This window comes from Phacochoerus africanus, chromosome 7 (genome assembly GCF_016906955.1).
Source record: "Phacochoerus africanus isolate WHEZ1 chromosome 7, ROS_Pafr_v1, whole genome shotgun sequence".
In the NCBI taxonomy this organism is placed as follows: Eukaryota; Metazoa; Chordata; class Mammalia; order Artiodactyla; family Suidae; genus Phacochoerus; species Phacochoerus africanus.
In genome coordinates, this window is record NC_062550.1 from 99,946,893 (window position 1) to 99,974,719 (window position 27,827).

Sequence of the window (27,827 nt, forward strand, 5' to 3'; positions counted from 1 at the left end):
TATTATCCTTTATTTTGAAGTTTTATACAATCACAAATGAGCATCAGCCTGTATCTTAATAAATAACATTTAATGATGCAGCTGTTTTTCTGATAGAGTTTCTTCTGAACATTAAATCCCTGACTCTAGTGAGCACACATCCCTAAGTTAGCAGATAAAGTAACCTACTCAAACACAGAGAAAAGTTTACTTCTGTTCTTTAACAATTGAATTTCAATTTTGTATAACTCTACTAAGTTGAAAAAGAAAAGAATTAAAGTTTGAAAAGGGGGTCAACTTTTTTTTTTCTGAATTAATTGAATTTTGTTCTGTTTTTGGGTTTTTATGTTCGTTTTACAAGGCCATACCTGTGGTATATGGAAGTTTCCAGGCTAGGAGTTGGAGATATAACTGCTGGCCTGTGGCACAGCCACAGCAATGCAGGATCCCCAACACAGTGAGTGAGGCCAGGGTTTGAACCCACAGCCTTATGGATTCTAGTCGGATTCATTTCCATGTGCCACAAGGGGAGGTCCCTGAAGTTATTGTTTATTTTAGTCTGTATTCAAAATAACAATATTTTATTTGAAATTAAATTCTCATCTCAGTAATAATTGATATTTCTAAACTATTTTAATATATTTTATAGTTATATGAAGTAACAATGTATTTTAAATATTTAATTTTCAGACTAGAAATGGCTGCCTTATGTAATCTAATGCAATTTCTTTATAAACTCCTCTCCCTCAGTTCTCTTTGCTGTAATCATTTGTTTTGTATTTTTAACTAAATCCTGCCTGCATTCTGAATGCTACTCACTGTGCCATATTTTAAGCCCTAAAGGAAGTAACCACCTTTTCTGTCGTTTTATTTCTTGCCAAATTACACTCGATATTCATAGAAATCATTGAAACATTACTTGAGACTTCCATCTGCTATTTTATTCCATATTCCAGGATTATGATTAGCTAACCCTACTATCACAAAATAACTTGGAGTTACTAAGCAGGTATAAAGTCTACATGAGACTGCAATTATGGGCATTCTAATAAATTCAATCTATTTTCTTATATATTAGTCACACGTGAGCCTCTTTTGGGAAAAGAAACTAAAGCCACTAAAAGAGATAAGTAACATTTCATGATAGAGTAAGTAGTACAGATACTGAACACCTTATCAACTTAGCTTCAATTTCAAAGTACCCTCCAAGGCTACAGATGATCCAATGAATTGGTTTCCCATTCATAAAACGATGGTCATGAGGTTTTGCAATATTGCAGAGACGAATACAACAAATAGTAGCTGTAGAAGGAAAGTATCAAGAGAGATTCTGATTGTTCAGATAAGACTCTTTTAAAAGGTAGTAACTATTTATACATTCTGAAAACTATAAAGTGTAGATTTGGGGCTTTTATAAAATGGTTTCAAGTGGTCCACTGCTGAGATTTGATTTTAGCATTTTTATATGCCAAATAAGTTAGCCAATTTTAGCGAACTCCTTTTCCGTGGATGCCGTCAAAATCTGAGATCCATGGTTCAGAGATAAAGGGTCTTAGAACATAGCATGAACAGCAGCGTGCGAGCATCGGTTTCTCTGGCCCCCAAACTCCTCATTATGTATACATGAGTACCTCAGAGGTATTGTCGGTTCAGTTCCAGACCAATACAGCAAAGCAAATATTGCAGGAAAATGATTCACATAGTTTTTTTGATTTCCCCGTGCATAGAAGAGTTATGCTTACACTACATTCTATTAAGTGTGCAACAGCCTCATGATTAAACAAATAATGTACATACCTTCAAAAAGACTTATTGCTAAAAATGCTAACCATCATCTGACTGCAGGACTGCCACAACCTTTTAATTTGTGAAAAAATAAAATAAAATCCACTGTCTGCGAAGCACAATAAGCAAAGCATGGTAAAATGAGTTATGCCTTATAAAAATGAATATCGTGTGTAGTTTTAAAAGCATTTAAATGATCCCCACTTTACCAGTTTAGCTTTTGCTTAAAATGTAAATAAGTTAAATCAGCTACCTGCCTTAGATAAAGTTTCAAAAGATGATTCCTACCTAATTCTTACACAAAAGTTCTACAGTTTTCATTCTGACCATCATCAGTTTTTGGAATTGATTTTAAAAGTTTTGTGTTCACATTCATATGATTATAAAACTGAAATTATCCTGAAATAATTTGTGCTTTGTTTCAGGTAAAACGGGCATTAATTCAGTGCCTCTGCCTTTCGCCCACCTTGGGGGGTTGGGACGAGGACAGGAGGTTTGCTTGTGTGTCCACTCAAAGAGATCTGGGGCAGAACCTGGGGGGTATTTCTGATTCCCAGGCTTTTCTTTCTATTTCGATGGCTCCCCATAGACATGAATGACTTCTCTTCTTTGTTCACTGCATTCATCTTGGGCAATAAGTTAGAGCTTCAGGAGGCAGGAGTACACATCTTCCATAAATCATGGTATTGAGATTGTGTGAATCCTAAAATATTCTAAATGAGGCACTGTGGCTATTGCATCTAGTAAATCTATCTAGTAAGTCAGATGAGAAGCAAGCCTATGAAATTAATGTTGTGGGTCTAAAGTTGGATCAGCCATATTATGCCGTAGAGTATATTTTAGGAAACATACTATATCACCAAGACTGTGGTTTCATGTTGTCCTCATCATATCACATCTCTCTTAATTGTTGATCAAGAAGGCAAACTTGAAGGTGAGTGTGATGGATAAAGATTCCTCTCACAAACTTAACAAATGCTTTTGTGCATGAATAAATGTGCATGCAATAATTATTGACAGCGACTAGACCTATAATGTTACAGAGTTCTAAATCTGTTTCTCTTTCATACTCTCAGTAATGTCTTATATCCACCGGTTTTCCACAATCCAAAACAGATTTTTAAATAGTGACACTCAAAATACCACAAAGCAAGCCAGTGAAATGTTTATTGGGCATTTCTAATGAGAAAGCATTCAAATGTCTGGGTGTTTTATTTTCATAGCAAATATATGAATACCACCTTGGAACCAGCTGCTTTGTTGCTACGGAGTCACAGTGGGGGACTGTTTTGAGAGACTAAATATTTTGCATATGTTGCTACCAAAGTTACAATTGACTGGCACCTTTCATTTTTATTTGGGAATTCTTCCCTTTAGACCTGAACTTTCGGATCTTTACACTTCTAAAAACCTCATCTGGAGTTCTCCCTGTGGTGCAGTGGGATCAGTGGCATCTCTGCAGTGCTGGGACACAGTGTCCATCCCTGGCCCAGCACAGTGGGTTAGGGATCCAGCCCTGCCACAGCTGTGGCACAGGTCACAGCTGTGGCTCACATCTGATCCCTGGCCCGGGAACTCCATATGCCACGGGGCAGCCAAAAAAGGAAAGAAAGCAAGCGAGCAAACTGTCTTTTGTTTCATTTCCTGCTTCTTAGTTATTTTTTGTTTGTATATGTTGCAGAAATTGTACATGGCAGTTTTAGTGTGCTATCAGTAAATTTTCACATACAACTGACCATCTAAAAACATCAAGTCTTGGCATGATGCAGACTTTGCGATATGACCCATTGACGTTATGGTTGTTCTTGTGTAAACTTTAAGATACCTGCTATTGCATCTAGTGAATCCTAGATAATAGCCTCAAAATGACTGCCACTAGAAAATTTGTATTCTGAATGCATCAACAGAAAGCTGAATATTTGCAATACAACACTCTTAGTTTCCATATCAAATATGCTTCTTCATAAATTTGATTCCTTCATTACAAGGAAATATATTTTTGACAATTGAATTAAAAATAAACACACCTATGGGTGTTTCTATGTGTATTTTTCTCAGCTCAAAAAAACGGAAATCCCTGATGACTAAGGCTTTTTCGTTATGAGACAAGCAAGATCAAATTCAACATTGTGAATTTGACATAAGCTTTTATTATCTCTGAGATGCCTGAATTTCAAATCCAGGTATCTGACTTCCAACCTGTGAAACAAAAGAAATGTATTTGGCTTAGGGATCTTCACCATGTTAATAAAGAATACTGCAATCCTTATTGTTTTCTAATTTTCTTGCATAATATTTTAAGTTTTATACTAATTTTAAAAGGTTTTGCAGGAGTTCCCACTGTGGCACAGTGGGTTAAGAATCCGACTGCAGCAGTTTGGGTCACTGCAGAGGCACAGGTTTGGTCCCTGGCCAGGAGCAGTGGGTTCAGGATTCGGCATTGCAGCAGCTATGGCATAGGTCACAGCTTCAGCTTTGTTTCAGTCCCTGGCCTGAAAACATCCATGTGCTGCAGGTGTAGCCATTAAAAAAAAAAAAAAAAAAAACTGAAAAGAAAAAAAAAGAAAGAGAAAGAAAAGGCTTTACAATGACACTGTGTACATGAAGGACCGTCATCAGTTTTAATAGAATTATATGAGAGATTTTAATTGTAAAACAATCTCAGCTTTTTATAATTTGAAACTTACAAAACTCACATTTAAATTTATTCCTTTATGGAGTTCCTATCGTGGCACAGCGGAAACAAATCCAACTAGGAACCATGAGGTTGGGGGTTCGATCCCTGGCTTTGCTCAGTGGGTTAAAGATCTGGTGTTGCTGTGAGCTGTGGTGTAGGTTGCAGATGCGGCTGGGATCCTGAGTTGCTGTAGCTGTGGTGTAGGCTGGCAGCTACAGCTCCGATTCAACCCCTAGTCTGGGAACCTCCATGTACGGTGGGTGGGGCCCTAAACAGCAAAAAATAAATATATAAATAAAAATATTCTTTTAAAAAATGTCTTCAACAAACATGTAAACATCCAAGAAAAATTTAAAATATAGTAGTGTATGCATTTTTAGTCATAACGACGGGGTAGATAATAATTTGAAAAATGAACTAAAATATTTTGGAATATATAATCTGTAGTTTCTGACGTATGTGTTTGTTAGAAGGTAAAAAGCTATCTACATGGCATCACAAAAGCCAATGGCGTTTGTGAAATCCTCAAAGATCTATACATCTTTCACAAATGTAAAGGACAATAAAGGTACCACATAAGTGAAACAGACATTAAATGACACACGTGTAGAAGAGAAAGTGCACGATTTTGTAGAGCCTCACATACCATTCTCTTCCCTGTATTTTCTAACACCTCCCTTGAAATACAGACAAGGACTCAAAATATTGCTCCTGATATAATTTTATAGGATTACAGCACTTTCCATCATTGAGTAGAAAATTCCATTTTATTTCTTTTGACCCCTGATTATAAAACTGCCCCCTAACAAATGGAGAACCTTCTTTTCACATATCTAGGTCACATCCAGCCCTGCAGTTGCGGCTGAGGCTACTACTCCTTTGTTGAGTTTGTGATTATTCACTGTTGTGAACCATGAATCATACAGTTTTCACATGGACCTAACTGGGGAATTAAATGAAAGTTACAGTGAGAACCACCCCCCTTGCATCCTTTACGATTTTGAGGGTGACTCTGTAATCTGTGTCATTCCCATTGGGATGAGTATTGGTTTTGCTTTGCCAGCTTGGCTTGGGGTGGCAGATTCAGGGGTTTGCACTTGGCCTTTACTGCTGTTACAGCTCTTACCCTATAGAGAGAGAAACCAATGTGAGAATTAGACCAGCTATAACGCGTGCCCACTAAAATTAGTTAGCACTTGGAGAAATGACCCCTGGGGAGCTCTGTGGAACTGTTGGATCCGTTGTGACAGGGTATTGGGCCAGGACTCCGATTACACCTGACCTCTTCACGTCCCTTTTCTAACAAGGGAGACTCTGCAGTAGTTCTTTGTACTCTCAGGACATAGTCGTTTCAGAAATGAGGCCAGACCTTCCTCAGAAGGTAGGTCTTCTCTTTCCCCAGTATATGGTCGTCTGAGCCAATGGCTGGGAGTCTTTGGGAGAGAGTAAGAACTGTATCCATTTTCCATCCGCTGCAGGGTGTTGTTTCATTGTTTGATAACGGGGTCTGATAACTGACTCAGGTCTGGAACCTAGCCATGGGAACACGATTTTTTTTTTTTTTTTTAATTGTGAAACCCTTCCTCAGGCTTCTGCTCATCCATTCTCGAATCTCTCTTGATTGTATATTTTAAGTAACTCCTTTGGCCTGCTCGTTTGTCTTGTCCCTAGGAACAAAGTATATATTCTCTATGTATTCCATACATGAACACCATGTGTGTACCTCTGACCTCGCACCAAACCTGTTGATTATAATGAGGATTTTACTCAGTTTTTTGGATGATATTTAAGTGGTGCCATCTTGACTCCTCTCATTCCCATTGCTGTGTATGAGCCTAGATATGATAATGGCACCTTGTACCAGACTGGCACCTTGGCTCCAGATTATAAAGGACAACCAATCCTGAGCTTCTCCGTGATTCTGCCAGGATGTCCTGCCACCATCATCGTCATATTCCTTGCCTCCTTGATACATATATGTCTCCTCTGCACCCTCTCAAAGGACATGGCATCTGGTGGGTTTCCTAGTCTTCTAGAACAGAGCCATTCCCGGATGTTCCCTTCTCTGAGCCTTTTCATCCCCTTACTCCCTAATCTGTCACGGCAGTTCTGGCATCTGTACTACATTTATGTGAGCCATCACTTTTTCCATGCTTGTAAGAACCATCCCCACAGCAAATTAGAAGCAACTCCTGGGGCCTTTGCCAGGATGTTAATTATGTCATGGTAGAGTCTTCCCTAATTAAGCCCTCTCATCTAGCTTTATGTTATGCCCCCCCCCTTGATGCTGTACCCCAGAGTCCACCTCTTGGCATATCCTCCAGTTCCTGCCTGTACACTGGGAGCCGGATTGGGCAGCCCCTTTTGGCATAAAGCCCCAGTCCTCCTTCAGCATTTCCCCAGTTAGCCCTTGCTGAACTGTCAGCTTAGTTATTGATCTCATAGTCAGAATAGAGGTCAGGACAGATCCTGAGGGCAGGCAGTGACTTCTAAGACACGTCATTTGTGAGGCCTTGCAGGAACTAAAAGCAAGGAGTAGCAGCATATTTCCAGTAGAAGATTGGAGACTTTGCTCAGATAAAGTTTCCAGTTGTGAGGGACTAGGGTGGAGCTAGAAGCTAAATAGTGTGAGCACATCAAGAAGTGACTTCTGAAGTAGGTCCCCTGGCAAGAGATGCTGGTTAACCACCGTCAAAGAGTTCTGGATGAAGGGTGGTTCAATTTTGGCTACTTGTATCTTTTTGAAAATCTTTGATGCCCATAACTCTGAAACTCATATTGCAGGGCAAAACCAGCAGAATTTTATGATTTATTCAAGAGAGTGAGTGATGGCCTTGGAGTCCGGTAGGAGATACCACTGAAGAATGATTGTGTTACTCACCAAGCCTCCCACCCAAAGCAAATGACAAACCCATGTATGAGAGTTCCCACTGTGGTTCACTGGGTTAAGAACCCAACATAGTGTCCATGAGGATGAGGTTCAACCTTTGGCCTTGCTCAGTGGGTTAAGGATCTGGCATTGCCGAAAGCTGCGGCTTAGGGCACAGAAGTGGCTCAGTTCTAGCCTTGCTGTGACTGTGGTGTAGGCTGGCAGCAGCAGCTCCAGTTTGACCCCTAGCCTGGGGACTTCCAAATGCTGCAGGTGTGGCTGTAAAAAGAAAAAAATAAAAGTGTCTGAATGTGCTGCCAGCTCTGCTGCAAATAACAGTTGAAATATCTCTTTAGGATGTTTTACAAGTTATTATAATTAGGGTGAAGTTGGTACATGTGCAGTTATTTATCAGGGAACCATTTCAATTTTGTTCTATTTCAAATATACAGGATATTTAAGTGGGTTTCTTGATACTATAACCCAGTTCCTTATGTTCAAGGAATTTTAAGTCCACTGAGAAATACTTCCTGCATGATTGCTGCCAAGAGGAATGAAAACTTAATATCTTTGGAAAATATCTAGGCTCTGCTATTAGGAATGACATAATCTAACAGAGCAGTTTTCCATTTTGTTTTGTTCCGTCTTTAAATAAGATCCAGAATACACTACAGTGTCTCAATTCAGTGAATAGCTAGCAGACCCATACAGCAGAAACAGAAATTTCCTGAAATAATAAGGAACATTACCGTTTGTATTGCACTTTGATTTTTTTCCCCTTCCTTCTAGTCTCTTCTTATGACTCCTAGTATATAGACATATCTACTGTATTCTATCTCTTTTGCTCTTTTCTAAAAATACGTTTTTTTTTTTTTTTACTTTCCCCTATGGCATATGGAAATTCTTGGGCTAGGGGTCAAATCAGAGCTGCAGGCCTACACCATAGCCACAGCAACACCAGATCCAAGCTGCATCTGTGGCAACACCGGATCCTTAACCCATTGATGGAGTCCAGAGAGCAAACCCTCATCCTCACAGAACTAGGCTGGGTTCTTAACCCACTGAGCCACAACAGGAGGTCCTGTAATTTTCAAGGTCTTCTTTCTCTGGTACTTCAGTTTGGGTATTTTTCCTGACTTTAATTTTATTGTTACCCTCTAACGCTTTTTCTAATCTACTTTATAAACTAACTATCTATTGTGTTTTAGTTCACCTGTGAGGCTTTGAGTTCTATTTTTGTTTGTTTGTTTACAGGCTTCTACTGAATTTCTTTATCTCGCCTGTTTTTTGAACATAGACAACAATCACAGTTGCCTACTTTATCTCCCATTTGTGTTAGAAAAATCTCAGCAATTTAAAAGGCAACATTGGGAGTCCCCACCATGGCACAGGAGGAAAGTATCTCCTGCTGTCTCTGCTGCATTCCTGGCCCCAGAACTTCCATATGCTGAGGGTGAGGCTGAAAAAGAAAAAATAAGTAAATAAAAGACAAAATTGAATCTGATATTTTACATTTTAAAATATCTTTGAATTGTTTGCCCTACATCATCAAAATTCAGTTTATACACTTACCTCAATAATCTTCAAAACTCTTCCTTTAAACTTATTCTGAAATAGAAACATGCTGTAAATCTTGTTGTTTTTTGTTTTTTTGGTTTTTTTTTCCTTCACATGCAGCGTCACAGTGAGGTTGGTTCCAGCATGGGTTTGAGCAGTTCATCTGCAATTCTTCCAAAGATATAGTGGGGAAATCTCTCTCTCTCTCTCTCTTTTTTTTTTTTTTTGATTCTCTTTCAGTGTCCCAGATTGTGGTTCACTAGTCTGACTGAAAATTTTATTCTCTCATAAAGCTATAAGCAGAAATAAAGTTTCAGTAGAATACCACTACAATTTCTGTCTGTCCTTCCTCCTTCCTTCCTTCCTTTCCTTTCTTTCTTGCCCTCCTTCTTTCCTTCCTTTTCTTTCTCTTTCTTTCTTTTGTTTCTGTTCACCTTGGGTGAAAATACACGACACTCTCTCTTTTTTCACATATTTTTTCTATCCGTAAATATATCACGCCAGTTAACTTGACATTTTTCAGGCCATCCTGACCTAGAAGTAAAAGTTGGATCACTCTTATAAGCTGAGAGAAAGAAACGTTCAAAATATCTAAATTTTGTATTTCATTCACTTTTCCTTGTGCACGTGTAAGATTGAGTCCGTTCCTCACTGCCCGTTATTGACTTACAAGAAAGAGAAAAGCTTTCCTCCTTCACTCCCAAACCGGCCTAAATTTCTGTACTCCCTTTAAAAATTAGAGAGCCTGTTTTCCTTTACCCATTTATGGCAACTTTCCAGACCCACACCAGAGCATTTGGCTGAAGGTGCCATTCTGCCCCTCTCCCTTCGTGAACGTGACCTGGTGCAGAGGCAGGGGCTCTGTTTGCCAGCTTGGAGTCACGCAACGGAGGCACAGGAGGGTTGCCTCATTCCCGAAACCTCGTCCGGATGGATGCCGACCGCTCATTGCTCAGCAAGAGCTACAATGAGAATGTGTCTCAGATATTGCCCATCGCCAAAACATAGGAGGACCCAAGTCAAGGTAAGGCCCACCTCAAGAGATGAGAGATGCCTTTCAAAGAGCGAGGCAGGGCTGTGCTGGGTACTTTTCATCTTCGCAATCTGCTGAAGGTCCAAATGAACTGTGTACTTATTTCTGGACTCTCTGGGTTCCTGAAAAGAGGGCAAAATAAGATTCACAATAGTCTCTTTGCATCACAGCAGAGATTTTTTTCTTTGAAGCCCATGCTCCTTTGTAGTTTATATAAATGTCCAAAATACATGTGGTTTCTTTGTCCTGAATACTAGGAATTCTGACTCTGGTCTCAGCATGTTTACTTATTACATTATTTCCCAAACGAGGTTAAAACTAAAAATGAAAAGGTCATCAGGAGCTAGTGGAAAACAAAATTAGTTCAAATAACTCAGCAGTTCTCCAATCAAAGTTCTTTTTTTTTTTAAACTTCCATTCAAAAGACCCTCATTCCAAATCTTCCCCTCTGTAACTCTAGAAAATGCGACACAGATGTATGTACTCAGTGTTACATAGGAAATGGATTTTTAAATTGATTGTTATTGGAATGAGAGAGATGAGAAACAACAGAATAATAGATAATAGTACAGTGAAATAGATAATGTGAACTTATATTATCTTCATTTTTTGTTTTGAAAGGTAAAGACGTTTCAGTGTTTCCTTTATGAATGGGTTTCATGTCGGTGTCTTTCATACAGCAATTTCCTTATACCTTTACAGAGAGTTGAATAGTGATATGATGAGGAGTAATATGATTCTTGTCATTTTTCTTCCACGAAGCCAAGCACAGTCCCAAGATTCTGTTTTCTTTATCCTGTTCCCTGATGAAGCAATAGCCATGCACATGCCGTCAGCTACTACTAACTACTATTACGATTTTTAATTTTGTCCTCGTCCCTCCAGGTTGCTCTCTCCTTTAATCTGTCTCCTATATTTAACCACTTACCAATAATTTATACTTAAGACCATCAAGGATAACTCAAACATATGGAACCCAGTGTGAGCCAACTCAACTCCTGACAGTGACCTCCCTCCTGTTACAGGTTGAATGACAAAATCCATAGGCGCAAGTCCTAACTCCGGTACCTCTAATGTGAACTTATTTGAGAGCAGTTACCATTAGAGTATTACATAGTGAATTGCGATGAGATCATGATGAAGCAGGATGGTCCCTCATCCAGTGTTCTGGTGTCCTTATAAAAAGGGAAAACTGGGAGGAATCGCAGAGGGAAAACAGCCATGAAGATGAAGGCGTAGGGCCATAGTGAAGAAAACAAATCCGGGAACCATTCAGCCTGTGTTTGAATCCAATTTCTACCCTAATGATTTATGGGACCTTGGGAAAGTTGCCCAGTCTCTTTCTCAATCTTATGTACAACCTAAGAGCGGTACTGTTACCCAGCTCCCAGCTCCTCTGGATGTTAAGTGCCGACCAGTGTGAAAGCACGTAGTGCGCTATTTGACTGACACACGGGAAGTACTCAGTGAAAGTCAGCTGCAATTCTGGCTATAACGGTATCACTTTCCCACATGTCTCTCCTCTGTTTCATCATCATCCACCCATTCGCTGTATTAGGGAATTCTCCACTAAAACTGCTGATAGCCATGCAAAATAAGACGGGACACTTACTTTGTTCAATCTTTATGTTGCTTCAACTTTTTTTTTTTTTTTTTTTTTTTTTTGGCCACCTCTATGGCATATGGAAGTACTTGGGCCAGGGACAGAATCCCAGCCAGAGCTCTGACCTAATCACAGCTGCAGCAGCTCCAAACCTTAACCTGTTGTGCCAGGCCGGGATCAAGGTGACAAGCTGGGTGCTTAACTCCCTGCGCCACAGCGGAACCTGTTAATCAGCTTTTTGATTGTTCTCTTCTCTTTTCTACACAGAACACTCTGTGGTGATTCTCTTCTTCCTCCTTGATTTCTTCACTCTCTCCTCCTTCTCTGTGTGCCGTTAAACATGGCTGCTCTCGTGTTACCACCCTCCTCCTCTTCCTTTCCTTCTCTTCTGTCGCCGAGGGCGCTCTTTTCCGCTGGATCTCCCCAGACCATTTATTTCATGCACCATCCTACGTCTAGTTTGACTATCTCCAGGGCTTTGGGTATTTGAGATTGGGGGGCTGATCGAGGGAAAGGTAAACCACAGGATGGCAGTGGCACAGAAGTTTATTGGGCTGCGTTTGGGCAAGGCTGCTCAGAGCTCAGGCACCTGCCAGAAAGAGCCTTTGAGCCACCACCTCAACGGGGAATAGGCCCAGGTACCTCTAGGAAAGAGGAGAATCGGAGAGCACTCTGGTCTCTGAGTCAGAACGATAGGGGTAGTATGGTGGTTTGGGGACCAGCACACAAGGACAATCTCTGCCCATTTATAGAGTGGGCTACAGACCCATACTTTTAACTGTTTACCGCTTTCCATCCTAAATGCCACCAGGTATCGCACACAGTTTCCCCAAACAGACCACATCATCTTTTCCTGAAAACCCTGTTATTTCTATTTATCTATTTCTAATGAAGTGGCATGATTTTGTCCCAGCTAGACAAGGTAGAAACCTGGGCATCATTTTAGTCTTCTTTTGCACTCTGTCATCTTTTCTCCAATTCTGCTGGTAGCCCATCCTGTATCTTTTCTCTTGTAACTTTCTTGGGCTTTTCCTCTCTCCCATTAGCGTCACCACATTCGAACTGGGTCTCACTCCCCTTCATTTGTCGTGCTGCAATAACTTTTGTTTTACTTGCTTCCAGTCACGCTTCCATGCCAGTCATTCTTTGTATTTTTAAAATGAGACTTTCCTAAAAGTCAGGTCATGTTACCTCTATGCTCAAAATTCTTGACTCTTGTGTATTACTTTGAAGGGAAAAAAGCACACACACACACACAAAGTCTTAGCACTTGGCAGCTTAGCCCTTTTATATTATAAAACAGCCTAGTTGTTTATATGACCTGATGCTGTCTATGAATGGGCCATATTCTTTAGCTTTCCAATCCCATGAAATGCATTATAAGTCCTTCATCGGATGCTCTTTTTTACAGCCTAGTATTTTTGAGAGGTACTCATTATATTTATCTAGTCCAGTTGATGGAGATGTGTCCTTGGGATCTGCCCGTGTTTCGTTGCTGCTGCTGAGCCACCCCAGAAAAGAACCCCATGCTGGAAGCTGGATAAAGTGGAACTGCCCCTCTGCAGTCCTCCCAGCAAAACAGCTTTTCCACAATACAGAGCTGTGGAGAGAAGGCGCAGCCCTTAGTCTGAATGTCATGGCAGCCCCCTGTCTTCCCAGTTGTGTAGCCTTTGTTGAATAAACGCATCTCAATTGTCAGAACCCCTTTGTTCCATTTTGCCCAGATTTTGAGTGGTTGTCTTTGATATTTTTGACCCGTTTATGAGATGTGTCGCTGGGAGGACGTTTCACAGGGCACCACACACCACCATTCTAGTAGGGCCACCTCTGACTACTGATTTTTTATTTCTCAAATAGTTCAAGAACTTTAAATTTTTAACTCCAAGCCCCCCTTTTTTCCTAGTATGATAATGCTGACCAATATTTTCATTCTATTTAGGTTTTTTTTTTAAAAATTATTGAGGTCTTGTTGTGGGTTGGTGGTTAAGGACCCAACATAGTATCAGTAATCCAGTCATCCCCGGCCTCGCTCAGTGGGTTAAGGATCCTGTTGCCACAAGCTGTGCATAGGTCTAGATGCAGCTCAGACGGTATTGCTGTGGCTGAGGTGTAGGCTGGCAACTGCCACTCTGAGTCTACACTGGCCCGGGAACTTCCATATGATGCAGGTGTGGCCATTAAAAAAAAAAAATCTTTGTAGTACTTATTATATCTCATTAAAATAATCTATTAGTGTTTTGATATACCCCATGTTGGCAGTCTTTCTACCTGCTAATATTGCATCTCAAGTATTTTTATGGGGTTCTTGTCTTTCTGAAATCATTTTCTAAGGTGTCAGTCTCTAAAAGTTGTCTTTATTTCACCGCTTCCCTTGGAAAGTTCTGGTAGTGGGTACAGACATCTAAGTGGAGGTTATTTCCTCTTCATACATTGAAGACGCAGTCAAGATCCTCTGACTCTCTTGTTGCTGTTGAGAACTGAGCTCAGTCTGTTAGCTCACTGTTCTGTAGGTGATTTGGTGTTGTAGGAATTTTTGCTACTTCTAAATCTCATTGTGCTCTGAATCTCACTAATATTGTCTAGGTATGAATATCTTTTTAGGAGTTCCTGTTGTGGCCACAACGGAAACGAATCCATTGGAACCATGAGGTTGTGGGTTCGATCCCTGGCCTCGCTCAGTGGTTTAAGGATCCGGCGTGGCCGTGACCTGTGGTTTAGGTTGCAGATGTGGCTTGGATCTCATTGCTGTGGCTCTGGTGTAGGCCGGCAGCTTAGCTCTGATTAGACCCCTTGGGAACCTCCATATGCCATGGGTGCAGCCCTAAAAAGCAAAAAAAAAAAAAAAACACCTCTTTTATTTGCTGGGCATGAAATTATGAAAGTTTCTGTAAGTTTTTGAAATCTTTTCAAATTGTTCTGTGCTTCGCATTTTTTCAGTCCTCAGTGTTTCTCACCTTCTCTTGACGTTTCCTCTATTTATGCTGCATGGTTGGTCCTTTATTTTACTTTACTTTTGAGTTGATTTGGTTGGTCCTGATCAGGGAATCGTTCTGGAGAAATTATTTCTGGTCTATGACCTGAAGGATTTCTAAAGTAAAAGGGGATTGGAAGTGGATTTGAAAATTATTGGTTTTAGCTACAGGAACAAAACCCTTACAATTGCCAGTAGCTTAACGAAGTATAACAGTTGTGTGTGCGTGAGAGCGTGTGTGTTTTCTCATGTGATCTTGGGAAGTATTATCAAATGCCAATAAATTGTCTCTGCTTCTCAGGGACTTAAACCAACTTGGTGTGTTTCTCTGGACGTTAACATCCAGGTGGTAGTGGTATCCCAGGCGACAGGATGGAGGACAGAGCAAATGCAGAGGATGAAGGTTTTGTGTCGCTGTCTGATCAAGGAGATTCTAGGACAATGTCGTGTTAGCATGTCCTCTGGTGTCCCAATAGCCAGTTCAGCCACATGGATATGGTGTGACCTGGAAAACTCCTATTTGTACACAGTAGGAAGTAAGGCTTTAACTTGGTGGTAATGCTTTGCACAGTCCTCGGAGAGAAGGACTGAGGAGATGTTTGTTAACTAAGAGAGTAAACAAATGAATTTAATAACTACCTTCTGACTTCTCTCTGAATTAAGTAAGAATCAGAATTCTTGAGAAAAACTCTGAACACAAAATGAATCCCGAGACTTTAAATCTGAAAGAATGATGTTCTCAGAAAGCTCGTATGGCCTTGGCGTTCACTCCAGTTTCGTCGTCACTGTTTCCCAGAGATTGCATGAAAATATTTTGGCAGCCCTTTGTCGGTTTCATTCGCGCACATCCTAGACGCCAGGAAGACATTTCGGGAAGAAAAAAAATGGACATCTCTAAACTGCGCTGTCTGGAGGCAGCTTTCTCTTGATTAAAAATCGTGCAACAGCAAGTGAGTCAGATGGCTCCCTCCAAACAACTAAATACCAGGCTTCTGTCTACTGAGAAGTGGGACATTCCAAGTGAACAAAAATTAAGCTTTACAGCCTGGCAGGGAGGTATTTTAACATTCACCGAATTTAAACGCAGAAACATAAGCCTTCCCTTGCAAACGCCAGATGCCTCGTCTTTCATGAGGCTGTGCTGGTGGGTTGCTTCACACCTCTTTTAAAATTTACCTGTGAAATCACGAGCAAAAGAAATGGCTTAAATTCCCTCACTTAATTTTCCCCAGGACCTTGCTGAGAACACTCAAAAACTCTGATTTAGATGCATGTGCACACATTTCCAGCTGCTCGTGTTTCAGTGATTCTCTAGACTCTTCTAACATGAAGTCCTATATGAATGCCCCATAAAAGGCTGCAGTAATTAAAGGGACAAGGTACAATCAGATCAATCTAATGAAGCTTTCCAAAGATCCTCAACGCACTGAAAGATTTTCTGTCGCAGAAAACCTAATTGTATTTAGGCTGTGGTTCTTAATGAGAGAGAAAACGGAGCTTGGTCCTGGTCAGGGTAGCAGTCCTGCCGGAAGGAACCAATTCGTGCTCCAAGGGCAGCACCTCTTCTGTGAGAACGGCAAGCTTCCGAGCTTCCTGGCTGAGTATCAGACAGGGTAGCACTGTCTCTCTCAAGGACTTGACTGGGATTGGTACTCGTCACTCCCTGAGCTGGCTAAGCCAATCCCTGAAGCCACTAACTCCTAATAGCTGATGACACTCCATGGTCCTTGTGACATAGCTTGGTAACTGTCGTCAGTAGAATCCTGTATCTCAAGAGAATCTTCTATTGCGTCTACAGGGATAGAATTTGTTCTGTAAAGAAGGCATTTCTCTAGAGGGTTATCCTCAAGAGTGAGTTGCGAATAAGAGGTGGCCATCATTGCCTATCTGAGCTGAGCAATGGTTTGTTCATTTGACAGCCCTCTTCTGGGGTGTGCCAGGATCTGTGAAGAGATATGGAATGAACCAGGCATAACATCTAACTTAAAGAAGTTTGGCCTCTGATGCTTCAGAGAAGCATGCAATCCATTCTTATACCGTGAAGGGAATGGGCCACAAGGACATACACAAGGGGTGATAGCAACGCAAGACGAGTACAGAAAGAGCTAACTCAGCTTTGTGTGTTGTAGGTTGGAAAGTGTTTCCAGGAAATGGAATTTCATGCCAGTCTCAAAAAGAATGGAATGTGATCAGTCGGGCAAGGGTGGAAGTGAAGCCTAAGTAGAAGAAGTGGCAAAGAAAAGGTGCGAAGCAAAAAAGACAAGAGAAAAATCAGAGAGATTTGGAGTAAACACACAGAGTCTGAGCCTGAGGGAAGATGAAGCCAGGGAGACAGCTTTCGTGAGTGCCAGGCTGGACACTCTGTGGCTTACTGAGATTATTTGAGATGAATTTTCACACTTAAAAGATTCAAGCAGAAGGCAAGTTCAGGCTCGTGTTCATTATAGTTTTAAATTTAACAGTGACACAACTCTAAAGTCTTGCACTATTCTGCTCCAGCGAAATGGCTGATTCATTTTAGCGTGTTCCTTTGACTTGAAGATTGCTTCTATCCTATAAAGTTCATTCAGATGAAAATTTAAAAATCAGTTACCCGATGAAATTTTGCTCCAAATGTGGCATCACATCAGATCCCATCTTAGTGTGAGGGGAGTGTTTGTGAATTGAGGAATCAGGGCAGATGAGTTAAATAAAAATAGTGTCCCCCATTCCCTCCTCCATTTATTTACATTTGTGAGTGGTAATGGAGGGTAAATAACAAAACTTAGTGATTTAGGCCCTAGAAATTTCTAGTTTTAGTTTCTGGTACTTTCACATGTGTCTCTTTTATAATTCTATAAGGAAGAATAGGAGATGTCAGTTACAACTTTAGTTCTTTTTCATCTATTTTCCTTGTCTGAGTTAATGCTAAGCTTTTTATTTAACTGGAGCTTGATGCAGAAGAGAAAATCTTGTAAATCCAACAGATGATCAGGGAGAGAATAAGTCTCTGTACATGACTAATAGCAAAGTGTTCCCCAAATTTGACTTTGTACCCAATCCCCTAGGTAGTTCATTAAAATACAAATATCAAGCTTCCCCCTCGGAGATTCTCTTTGCTGAATCTGCAGTAGAGTCTAGAATCTGTTATTTTAGCTCCAATATAGAAACCAGCCTCATTGAGAAATATTGGTTTACAAATTGGGATCCACGATAGCAGTAAGTTCCACACAGGTCCCTGACCCCAGCCTGGGACTTCTGCTCCTCTTTTCTTTTCTTCTCTTTTCTTGTCTTTTTTTCTCTTTTCTTTTGTTCCTAGTTGGATTCATTAACCACTGAGCCACAACGGGAACTCCTCAAAGCCTTTAAACACATTAAACCTCTTAACCTACAAGGCAGAAGTGTTTAGAAAACTTGTCATACATCTGTCAATATTCTTTAAATTTCTTTTAATTATTTATTAACCCTTTAAAATTGTCCACGAATATTCGTTCTAGCCCCGTTTCATTACTAGGAAGATATTGGAGAAAATGGAAACACATTTAGGGTAAATTGTGGCTCCACAGCCCTATTGCAGGGACATGATCTTAACACCCTAAAGATTCTACAGCAGAAAACAGGACTAATAAAATTAGCAAAGAGGTAGAGTACAAAATCAACGTACAAAAATCACTTGCACCTCTATAAACTAATAATGAACAGTCCCAAGAGGAAATTAAGAAAACGGTCTCAGGAGTTCCCTTCGTGGCTCAGTGGTTAACACAATGGACTAGGATCCATGAGGACGCAAATTCAATCCCTGGCCTTGCTCAGTGGGTTAGGGATCCCGTGTTGCTGTGAGCTGTGGTGTAGCTCGCAGACACAGCTTGGATCTGGCGTTGTGGTGGCTGTGGTGTAGGCCAGCAGCTACAGCTAAGCTCTGATTTGATCCCTAGCCTGGGATCTTCCATATGCTGCAGGTATGAACCCAAAAAAGCAAAAAAAAAAAAAAGGAAAAGAACAGTTTCATTTATGATAGATAGCATCAAAAGAAATAAAACACTTAGGAATTAACTTGAGATGAATAACTTGTACAACGAAAACTGTAAAACATTACAGAAAGAAATTAAGACATAAATAAATGGAAAGTTATCTATGTTTATAGGCTGGAAGACTTACTATTATTAAGATATCAATACTACCTAAAACAGGCTATATAGTCAATCCAATCCCTACTCAAATCTCAAAAGAATTTTTGCAGAACTTAAAAAAAAACCATCATAAAATTCATATAGAATTTCAAAGAACCCTGAATACCAAAAGATTCATTTTCTTCTTGTGTTGCATTTACCAAGGACCCTAGAAATTTCTCAAAATCTCTATCACAAAAAAATTTTTTTCTTTTTAGAGCTACACCCGTGACATGTGGAGGTTCCCAGGCTAGGGGTCAAATTGGGGTGGTAGCAGCTGGCCTATACCACAGCCATAGCAACACCGAGATCCAAGCCATGTCTGCGAATTACACCATAGCTCATGGCAGCACCGGATCTTCAACCCACTGACAGAGGCCAGGGAATTGAACCTGCGTCCTCATGGATGCTAGTCACATTTGTTTCTGCTGAGCCACGATGGGAACTCCTCAACCAAAAATTTTTAAAGATTTCTATAATTAACTCAAATATAGGGGGGGGAAACTAAAGTTAATATTTTAACCCAGGAAGTAGCCATTTCATATCTTTCTGTGAATCTAAAGACCCATCCTAAATTTGATGACATAATTTTCCATGTATTTTTTTTTATAAACTTACTAAATCAAATTCTATTGGTAGTTCATTTATTTCCTTATTAACTATTGCCTTTGTCCCCAGGTCTAGAAAAGAAGCTCCACAGAGCAGTGGCCTTAGAGAGCTGTTCTCCTGGGATTCCTCGTACCTACCACCTGGTCTGGTATGTACCAGAAGGGTAGGAAATAAATTAGTGTTGATGCAGGGGATATTTTTCAAAATGTGTGCGTGGATATTGTCAAGAAATGTTTTGAAGGGGGTTCTCTGGTTCACCCTTAGGAAATCCTCTATGTGGTGTTCTCCTGATGGCAACGTTCAGTGTATATTAGCATATTAAGGGCTGTACAGAGTCCTAAAATAAAACGAATTTAACTGCTTAGCAGAGTGGGTCTGAGGCTTGGCAAAAATGAGCAGCTTGACAAATAAATCCTGAAGAAGGTGACGTCGGAGTCAGAAAAACATAGAGGAGTTAGCAGACTGTGGAAACGTTTGGCGAAAGCGGCTCCCCACGTTCCCAGTTCCCCACGGAAGACACGATGGCACAGCTGCAAGTGCTGTTCTGCTGGCTCTGGAAGAGGTCCTTCAGGTCGCTGGAAACTCCAAGTAGGTGTTTTCAAATCTCTTTCATCCTAAACACGTCACCATGAAACCTCAGCCTAACTCCCTTGTGCTCTTGCAAAACTACCTTTTGCAAGCTCTGTTTCCTGGATTTCACACCTGGGTTTGGGTTGAATTGCTTCCTGCGCCGACCTCAGGAAGCTACTCAGGAGTGTGAGCAGCCGTCAGAATCGTGGCGTGCCGTCGGAGCTGCACTGTAAGGAGCAGGTGTAGGACGTGACCAGTTTTCCTGCGTTGTCTTCAAGGACGTGACCGCAGTAGGCATGGTGGGGCCCTCTCCGCCAAGCGAACCCTTTACTTGTTTGTTTCAGATAAACTCTAATATCTCAGGGAACTAGTGTTACCTGTCAATACTTTGGAAGCAGTTGGCTAGGCAGTGCAGTGAACTTATACCAATTAACGGAGTATTTTTTACTGGAAATGTCTTCTGTTCAACCTTGGGTGAAAATACAGCGACACTCTCTCTTTTTTCACATATATTTTTCTATCGCGTAAATATATCACGCCAGTTAACTTGACATTTTTCAGGCCATCCTGACCTAGAAGTAAAAGTTGGATCACTCTTTATAAGCTGAGAGAAAGAAACGTTCAAAATATACTAAATTTTGTATTTCATTCACTTTTCCTTGTGACAGTGTAAGATTGAGTCCGTTCCTCACTGCCCGTTATTGACTTACAGAAAAGAGAAAAGCTTTCCTCCTTCACTCCCAAACCGGCCTAAATTTCTGTACTCCCTTATAAAATTAGAGAGCCTGTTTTCCTTTACCCATTTATGGCAACTTTCCAGACCCACAGGCCAGAGCATTTGGCTGAAGGTGCCATTCTGCCCCTCTCCCTGTCGGTGAACGTGACCTGGTAGCAGAGGCAGAGGGCTCTGTTTGCCAGCTTGGAGTCACAAGCAACGGAGGCACAGGAGGGCTTGCCTCATTCCCGACAACTCGTCCGGATGGATGCCGCACGCTCATTGCTTCAGCAAGAGCTACAATGAGAATGTGTCTCAGATATTGCCCATCGCCAAAAGCATAGGAGGACCCAAGTCAAGGTAGAGCCCACCTCAAAGAGATGAGAGATGCCTTTCAAAGAGCGAGGCAGGGCTGTGCTGGGTACTTTTCATCTTCGCATCTTGCTGAAGGGTCCAAATAGAACTGTGTACTTATTTCATGGACTCTCTGGGTTCCTGAAAAGAGGGCAAAATAAGATTCACAATAGTCTCTTTGCATCACAGCAGAGATTTTTTTCTTTGAAGACCTCATGCTCCTTTGTAGTTTATATAAATGTCCAAAATACATGTGGTTTCTTTGTCCATGAATACATAGGAATTCTGACTCTGGTCTCAGCATGTTTACTTATTACATTATTTCCCAAACGAGGGTTAAAACTAAAAATGAAAAGGTCATCAGGAGCTAGTGGAAAACAAAATTAGTTCAGAATAACTCAGCAGTTCTCCAATCTAAAGTTCTTTTTTTTTTTTAAACTTCCATTCAAAAGACCCTCATTCCAAATCTTCCCCTCTGTAACTCTAGAAAATGCGACACAGATGTATGTACTCAGTGTTACATAGGAAATGGATTTTTAAATTGATTGTTATTGGAATGAGAGAGGATGAGAGAACAACAGAATAATAGATAATAGTACAGTGAAATAGATAATGTGAACTTATATTATCTTCATGTTTTGTTTTGAAAGGTAAAGACGTTTCAGTGTTTCCTTTAATGAATGGGTTTCATGTCTGTGTCTTTCATACAGCAATTTCCTTATACCTTTACAGAGAGTTGAATAGTGATATGATGAAGGAGTGAATATGATTCTTGTCATTTTTCTTCCACGAAGCTCAAGCACAGTCCCAAGATTCTGTTTCTTTATTCCTGTTCCCTGATGAAGCAATAGCCATGCACATGCCGTCAGCTACTAACTACATTATTACGATTTTTAATTTTGTAACTCGTACCTCCAGGTTGCTCTCTCCTTTAGATGCTGTCTCCTATATTTAACCACTTACCAGATAATTTATAATTAAGACCATCAAAGGATAACTCAAACATATATGGAACCCAGTGTGAGCCAACGTCAACTCCTGAACAGTGACCTCCCTCCTGTTACAGGTTGAATGACAAAATCCATAGGCGCAAGTCCTAACTCCGGTACCTCTAATGTGAACTTATTTGAGAGCAGTTACCATTAGACGTAATTACAGTGAATTGCGATGAGATCATGATGAAGCAGGATGGTCCCTCATCCAGTGTTCTGGTGTCCTTATAAAAAGGGAAAACTGGGGAGGGAAATCGCAGAGGGAAAACAGCCATGAAGATGAAGGGCGTAGGGCATAGTGAAGAAAACAGATCCGGGAACCATTCAGCCTGTGTTTGAATCCAAGTTCTACCACTAATGATTTATGTGACCTTGGGAAAGTTGCCCAGTCTCTTTCTCAATCTTATGTACAACCTAAGAGCAGTACTGTTACCCAGCTCCCAGCTCCTCTGGGATGTTAAGTGCCGACCAGTGTGAAAGCACGTAGTGCGCTATTTGACTGACACACGGGAAGTACTCAGTGAAAGTCAGCTGCAATTCTTGGCTATAACGGTATCACTTTCCCACATGTCTCTCCTCTGTTTCATCATCCACCCATACGGCTGTATTAGGGAAATCTCCACTAAAACTGCTGATAGCCTACATGCAAAATAAGACGGGACACTTACTTTGTTCAATCTTTATGTTGCTTCAACTTTTTTTTTTTTTTTTTTTTTTTTTTTTTTGGCCACCTCTATGGCATATGGAAGTACTTGGGCCAGGGACAGAATCCCAGCCAGAGCTCTGACCTACATCACAGCTGCAGCAGCTCCAGAACCTTAACCTGTTGTGCCAGGCCGGGATCAAACAGGTGACAAGCTGGGTGCTTAACTCCCTGCGCCACAGCAGGAACTCCTGTTAATCAGCTTTTTTGATTGTTCTCTTCTCTTTTCTTACACAGGAACACTCTGTGGTGATTCTCTTCTTCCTCCTTGATTTTCTTCACTCTCTCCTTCTTCTCTGTGTGCCGTTAAACATGGCTGCTCTCGTGTTACCACCCTCCGTCCTCTTCCTTTCCTTCTCTTCTGTCGCCGAGGGCGCTCTTTTCCGCTAGGATTCTCCCCAGGACCATTTATATTCATGCACCAGTCCTACGTCTAGGTTTGACTATCTCCAGGGCTTTGAGGTATTTGAGGATTGGGGGGCTGATCGAGGGAAAGGTAGAACCACAGGATGGCAGTGGCACAGAAGTTTATTGGGCTGCGTTTGGGCAAGGCTGCTCTAGAGCTCAGGCACCTGCCAGAAAGAGGCCTTTGAGCCACCACCTCAACGGGGAATAGGGCACAGGTACCTCTAGGAAAGAGGAGAATCGGAGAGCACTCTGGTCTCTGAGTCAGAGAACGATGAAGGGTAGTAGTGGTGGTTTGGGGACCAGCACACAAGGACAATCTCTGGCCCATTTATAGAGTGGGCTACAGACCCATACTTTTAACTGTTTACCGGGCCTTTCCATCCTAAATGTCACACAGGTATCGGCAACACAGTTTCCCCAAACAGACCACATCATCTTTTCCTGAAAACCCTGTTATTTCTATTTATCTATTTCTAATGAAGTGGCATGATTTTAGTCCCAGCTAGACAAGGTAGAAACCTGGGCATCATTTTAGATTCTTCTTTTGGCACTCTGTCATCTTTTCTCCAATTCTGCTGGTAGCCCATCCTGTATCTTTTCTCTTGTAACTTTCTTGGGCTTTTCCTCTCTTCTCCATTAGCGTCACCACATTCGAACTGGGTCACTCCCTCTTCATTTGTCGCTGCTAAGTAACTTTTGTTTTACTTGCTTCCAGTCACGCGTCCATGCCAGTCATTCTTTGTATTTTTAAAATGAGACTTTCCTAAAAGTCAGGTCATGTTACCTCTATGCTCAAAATTCTTGACTCTTGTGTAATTACTTTGAAGGGAAAAAAGCACACACACACAAAGTCTTAGCACTTGGCAGCTTAGCCCTTTTATATTATAAAACGGAGCCTAGTGTTGTTTATATGACCTGATGCTGGTCTATGAATGGGCCATATTCTTTATGCTTTCCAATCCCATGAAATGCATTATAAGTCCTTCATCGGATGCTTCTTTTTACAGCCTAGTATTTTTGAGAGGTACTGCATTATATTTATCTAGTCGTCAGTTGATGGAGATGTGTCCCTTGGGATCTGCCCGTGTTTCGTTGCTGCTGAGCCCACCCAGAAAAGAACCCCATGCTGGGAAGCTGGATAAAGTGGGAACTGCCCCTCTGCAGTCCTGCCCAGCAAAACAGCTTTTCCACAATACAGAGCTGTGGAGAGAAGGCGCAGCCCTTAGTCTGAATGTCATGGCAGCCCCCTGTTCTTCCCAAGTTGTGTAGCCTTTGTTGAATAAACGCATCTCAATTTGTCAGAACCCCTTTGTTCCATTTTGCCCAGATTTTGAGTGGTTGTCTTTGATATTTTTGACCCGTTTTATGAGATGTGTCGCTGGGAGAGACGTTTCACAGGGCACCACACACCACCATTCTAGTAGGGCCCACCTCTGACTACTGATTTATTTTCTCAAATAGTTCAAGAACTTTAAATGTTTTAACTCCAAGCCCCCCTTTTTCCTAGTATGATAATGCTGACCAATATTTTCATTCTATTTAGGTTTTTTTTTTAAAAAATTATTGGAGGTCTTGTTGTGGGTTGGTGGGTTAAGGACCCAACATAGTATCAGTTCAGTCCCCGGCCTCGCTCAGTGGGTTAAGGATCCAGTGTTGCCACAAGCTGTGGCGTAGGTCATAGATGCAGCTCAGATCCGGTATTGCTGTGGCTGAGGTGTAGGCTGGCAACTGCCACTCTGAGTCTACCCTGGCCCGGGAACTTCCATATGATGCAGGTGTGGCCATTAAAAAAAAAAAAAAAAATCTTTGTAGTACTTATTATTAATCTCATTAAAATAATCTATTAGTGTTTTGATATACCTCCATGTTTAGCAGTCTTTCTACCTGCTAATATTGCATCTCAAGTATTTTTATGGGGTTCTTGTCTTTCTGAAATCATTTTCTAAGGTGTCAGTCTCTAAATAAGTTGTCTTTATTTCACCGCTTCCCTTGGAAAGTTCTGGTAGTGGGTACAGACATCTAAGTGGAGGTTATTTCCTCTTCATACATTGAAGACAGCAGTCAAGATCCTCTGACTTCTCTTGTTGCTGTTGAGAACTGAGCTCAGTCTGTTAGCTCACTGTTCTGTAGGTGATTTGGTGTTGTAGGAATTTTTGCTACTTCTAAGATCTCATTGTGCTCTGAAATCTCACTAATAATTGTCTAGGTATGAATATCTTTTTAGGAGTTCCTGTTGTGGCACAACGGAAACGAGTCCGATTTGGAACCATGAGGTTGTGGGTTCGATCCCTGGCCTCGCTCAGTGGGTTAAGGATCCGGCGTGGCCGTGACCTGTGGTTTAGGTTGCAGATGTGGCTTGGATCTGACATTGCTGTGGCTCTGGTGTAGGCCGGCAGCTATAGCTCTGATTAGACCCCTATGGGAACCTCCATATGCCATGGGTGCAGCCCTAAAAAAGCAAAAAAAAAAAAACAAAACACCTCTTTTATTTGCTGGGCATGAAAATTATGAAAGTTTCTGTAAGTTTTTGGAAATCTTTTCAAATTGTTCTGTGCTTCGCATTTTTTCAGTCCTCAGTGTTTCTCACCTTCTCTGTGACGTTTCTCTCTATTTATGCTGCATGGTTGGTCCTTTATTTTACTTTACTTTTGAGTTGATTTGGTTGGTCCTGATCAGGGAATGCTTTCTGGAGAAATTATTTCTGGTCTATGACCTGAAGGATTTCTAAAGTAAAAGGGGATTGGAAGTGGATTTGAAAATTATTGGTTTTAGCTACAGGAACAAAACCCTTACAATTGCCAGTAGCTTAACGAAGTATAAACAGTTGTGTGTGCGTGAGAGCGTGTGTGTTTCTCATGTGATACTTGGGAAGTATGTGATCAAATGCCAATAAATTGTCTCTGCTTCTCAGGGACTTAAAACCACACTTGGTGTGTTTCTCTGGACGTTAACATCCAAGGTGGTAGTGGTATCCCAGGCGACAGGATGGAGGACAGAGCAAATGCAGAGGATGAAGGTTTTGTGTCAGCTGTCTGATCAAGGAGATTCTAGGACAATGTCGTGTTAGCATGTCCTCTGGTGTCCCAATAGCCAGTTCAGTCACATGGATATGTGTGTGACCTGGAAAACTCCTATTTGTACACAGTAGGAAGTAAGGCTTTAACTTGGTGGTAATGCTTTGCACAGTGCCTCGGAGAGAAGGAGCTGAGGAGATATTTGTTAACTAAGAGAGTAAACAAATGAATTTAATAACTACCTTCTGACTTCTCTCTGAATTAAGTAAGAATCAGAATTCTTGAGAAAAACTCTGAACACAAAATGAAATCCCGAGACTTTAAATCTGAAAGAATGATGTTCTCAGAAAGCTCGTATGGCCTTGGCGTTCACTCCAGTTTCGTCGTCACTGTTTCCCAGAGATTGCATGAAAATATTTTGGCAGCCCTTTGTCGGTTTCACTTCGGCACATCCTAGACGCCAGGAAGACATTTCGGGAAGAAATAAATGGAACATCTCTAAACTGCGCTGTCTGGAGGCAGCTTTCTCTTGATTAAAAATCGGTTAGCAACAGCAAGTGAGTCAGATGGCTCCCTCCAAGACAACTAAATACCAGGCTTCTGTCTACTGAAGAAGTGGGACATTCTCAAGTGAACAAAAATTAAGCTTTACAGGCCTGGCAGGGAGGGTATTTTAACATTCACCGAATTTAAACGCAGAAACATGAAGCCTTCCCTTGCAAACGCCAGATGCCTCGTCTTTCATGAGGCTGTGCTGGTGGGTTGCTTCACACCTCGTTTTAAAATTTACCTGTGAAATCACGAGCAAAAGAAATGGCTTAAATTCCCTCACTTAATTTTCCCCAGGACCTTGCTGAGAACACTCAAAAACTCTGATTTAGATGCATGTGCACACATTTCCAGCTGCTCGTGTTTCAGTGATTCTTCTAGACTCTTCTAACATGAAAGTCCATATATTGAATGCCCCATAAAAGGCTGCAGTAATTTAAAGTGGAACAAGGTACAATCAGATGCAATCTAATGAAGCTTTCCAAAGATCCTCAACGCACTGAAAGATTTTCTGTCGCAGAAAACCTAATTGTATTTAGGCTGTGGTTCTTAATGAGAGAGAAAACGGAGCTTGGTCCTGGTCAGGGTAGCAGTGCCTGCCGGAAGGAACCAATTCGTGCTCCAAGGGCAGCACCTCTTCTGTGAGAAGACGGCAAGCTTCCGAAGCTTCCTGGCTGAGTATCAGACAGGTAGCACTGTCTCTCTCAAGGACTTGACTTGGATTGGTACTCGTCACTCACTGAGCTGGCTAAGCCAATCCCTGAAGCCACTAACTCCTTAATATGCTGATGACACTCCATGGTCCTTGTGACATAGCTTGGTAACTGTCGTCAGTAGAATCCTGTATCTCAGAGAATCTTCTAGTTGCGTCTACAAAGGGATAGAATTTGTTCTGTAAAGAAGGCATTTCTCTAGAGGGTTATCCTCAAGAGTGAGTTGCGAATAAGAGGTGGCCATCATTGCCTATCTGAGCTGAGCAATGGTTTGTTCATTTGACAGCCCTCTTCTGGGGTGTGCCAGGATCTGTGAAGAGATATGGAGATGAACCAGGCATAACATCTAACTTAAAGAAGTTTGGCCTCTGATGCTTCAGAGAAGCATGCAATCCATTCTTATACCGTGAAGGGAATGGGCCACAAGGACATACACAAGGGGTGATAGCAACGCAGAGGACGAGTACAGAAGAGAGCTAACTCAGCTTTGTGTGTTGGTAGGTTGGAAAGTGTTTCCAGGAAATGGAATTTCATGCCAGTCTCAAAAAGAATGGAATGTGATCAGTCGGGCAAGGGTG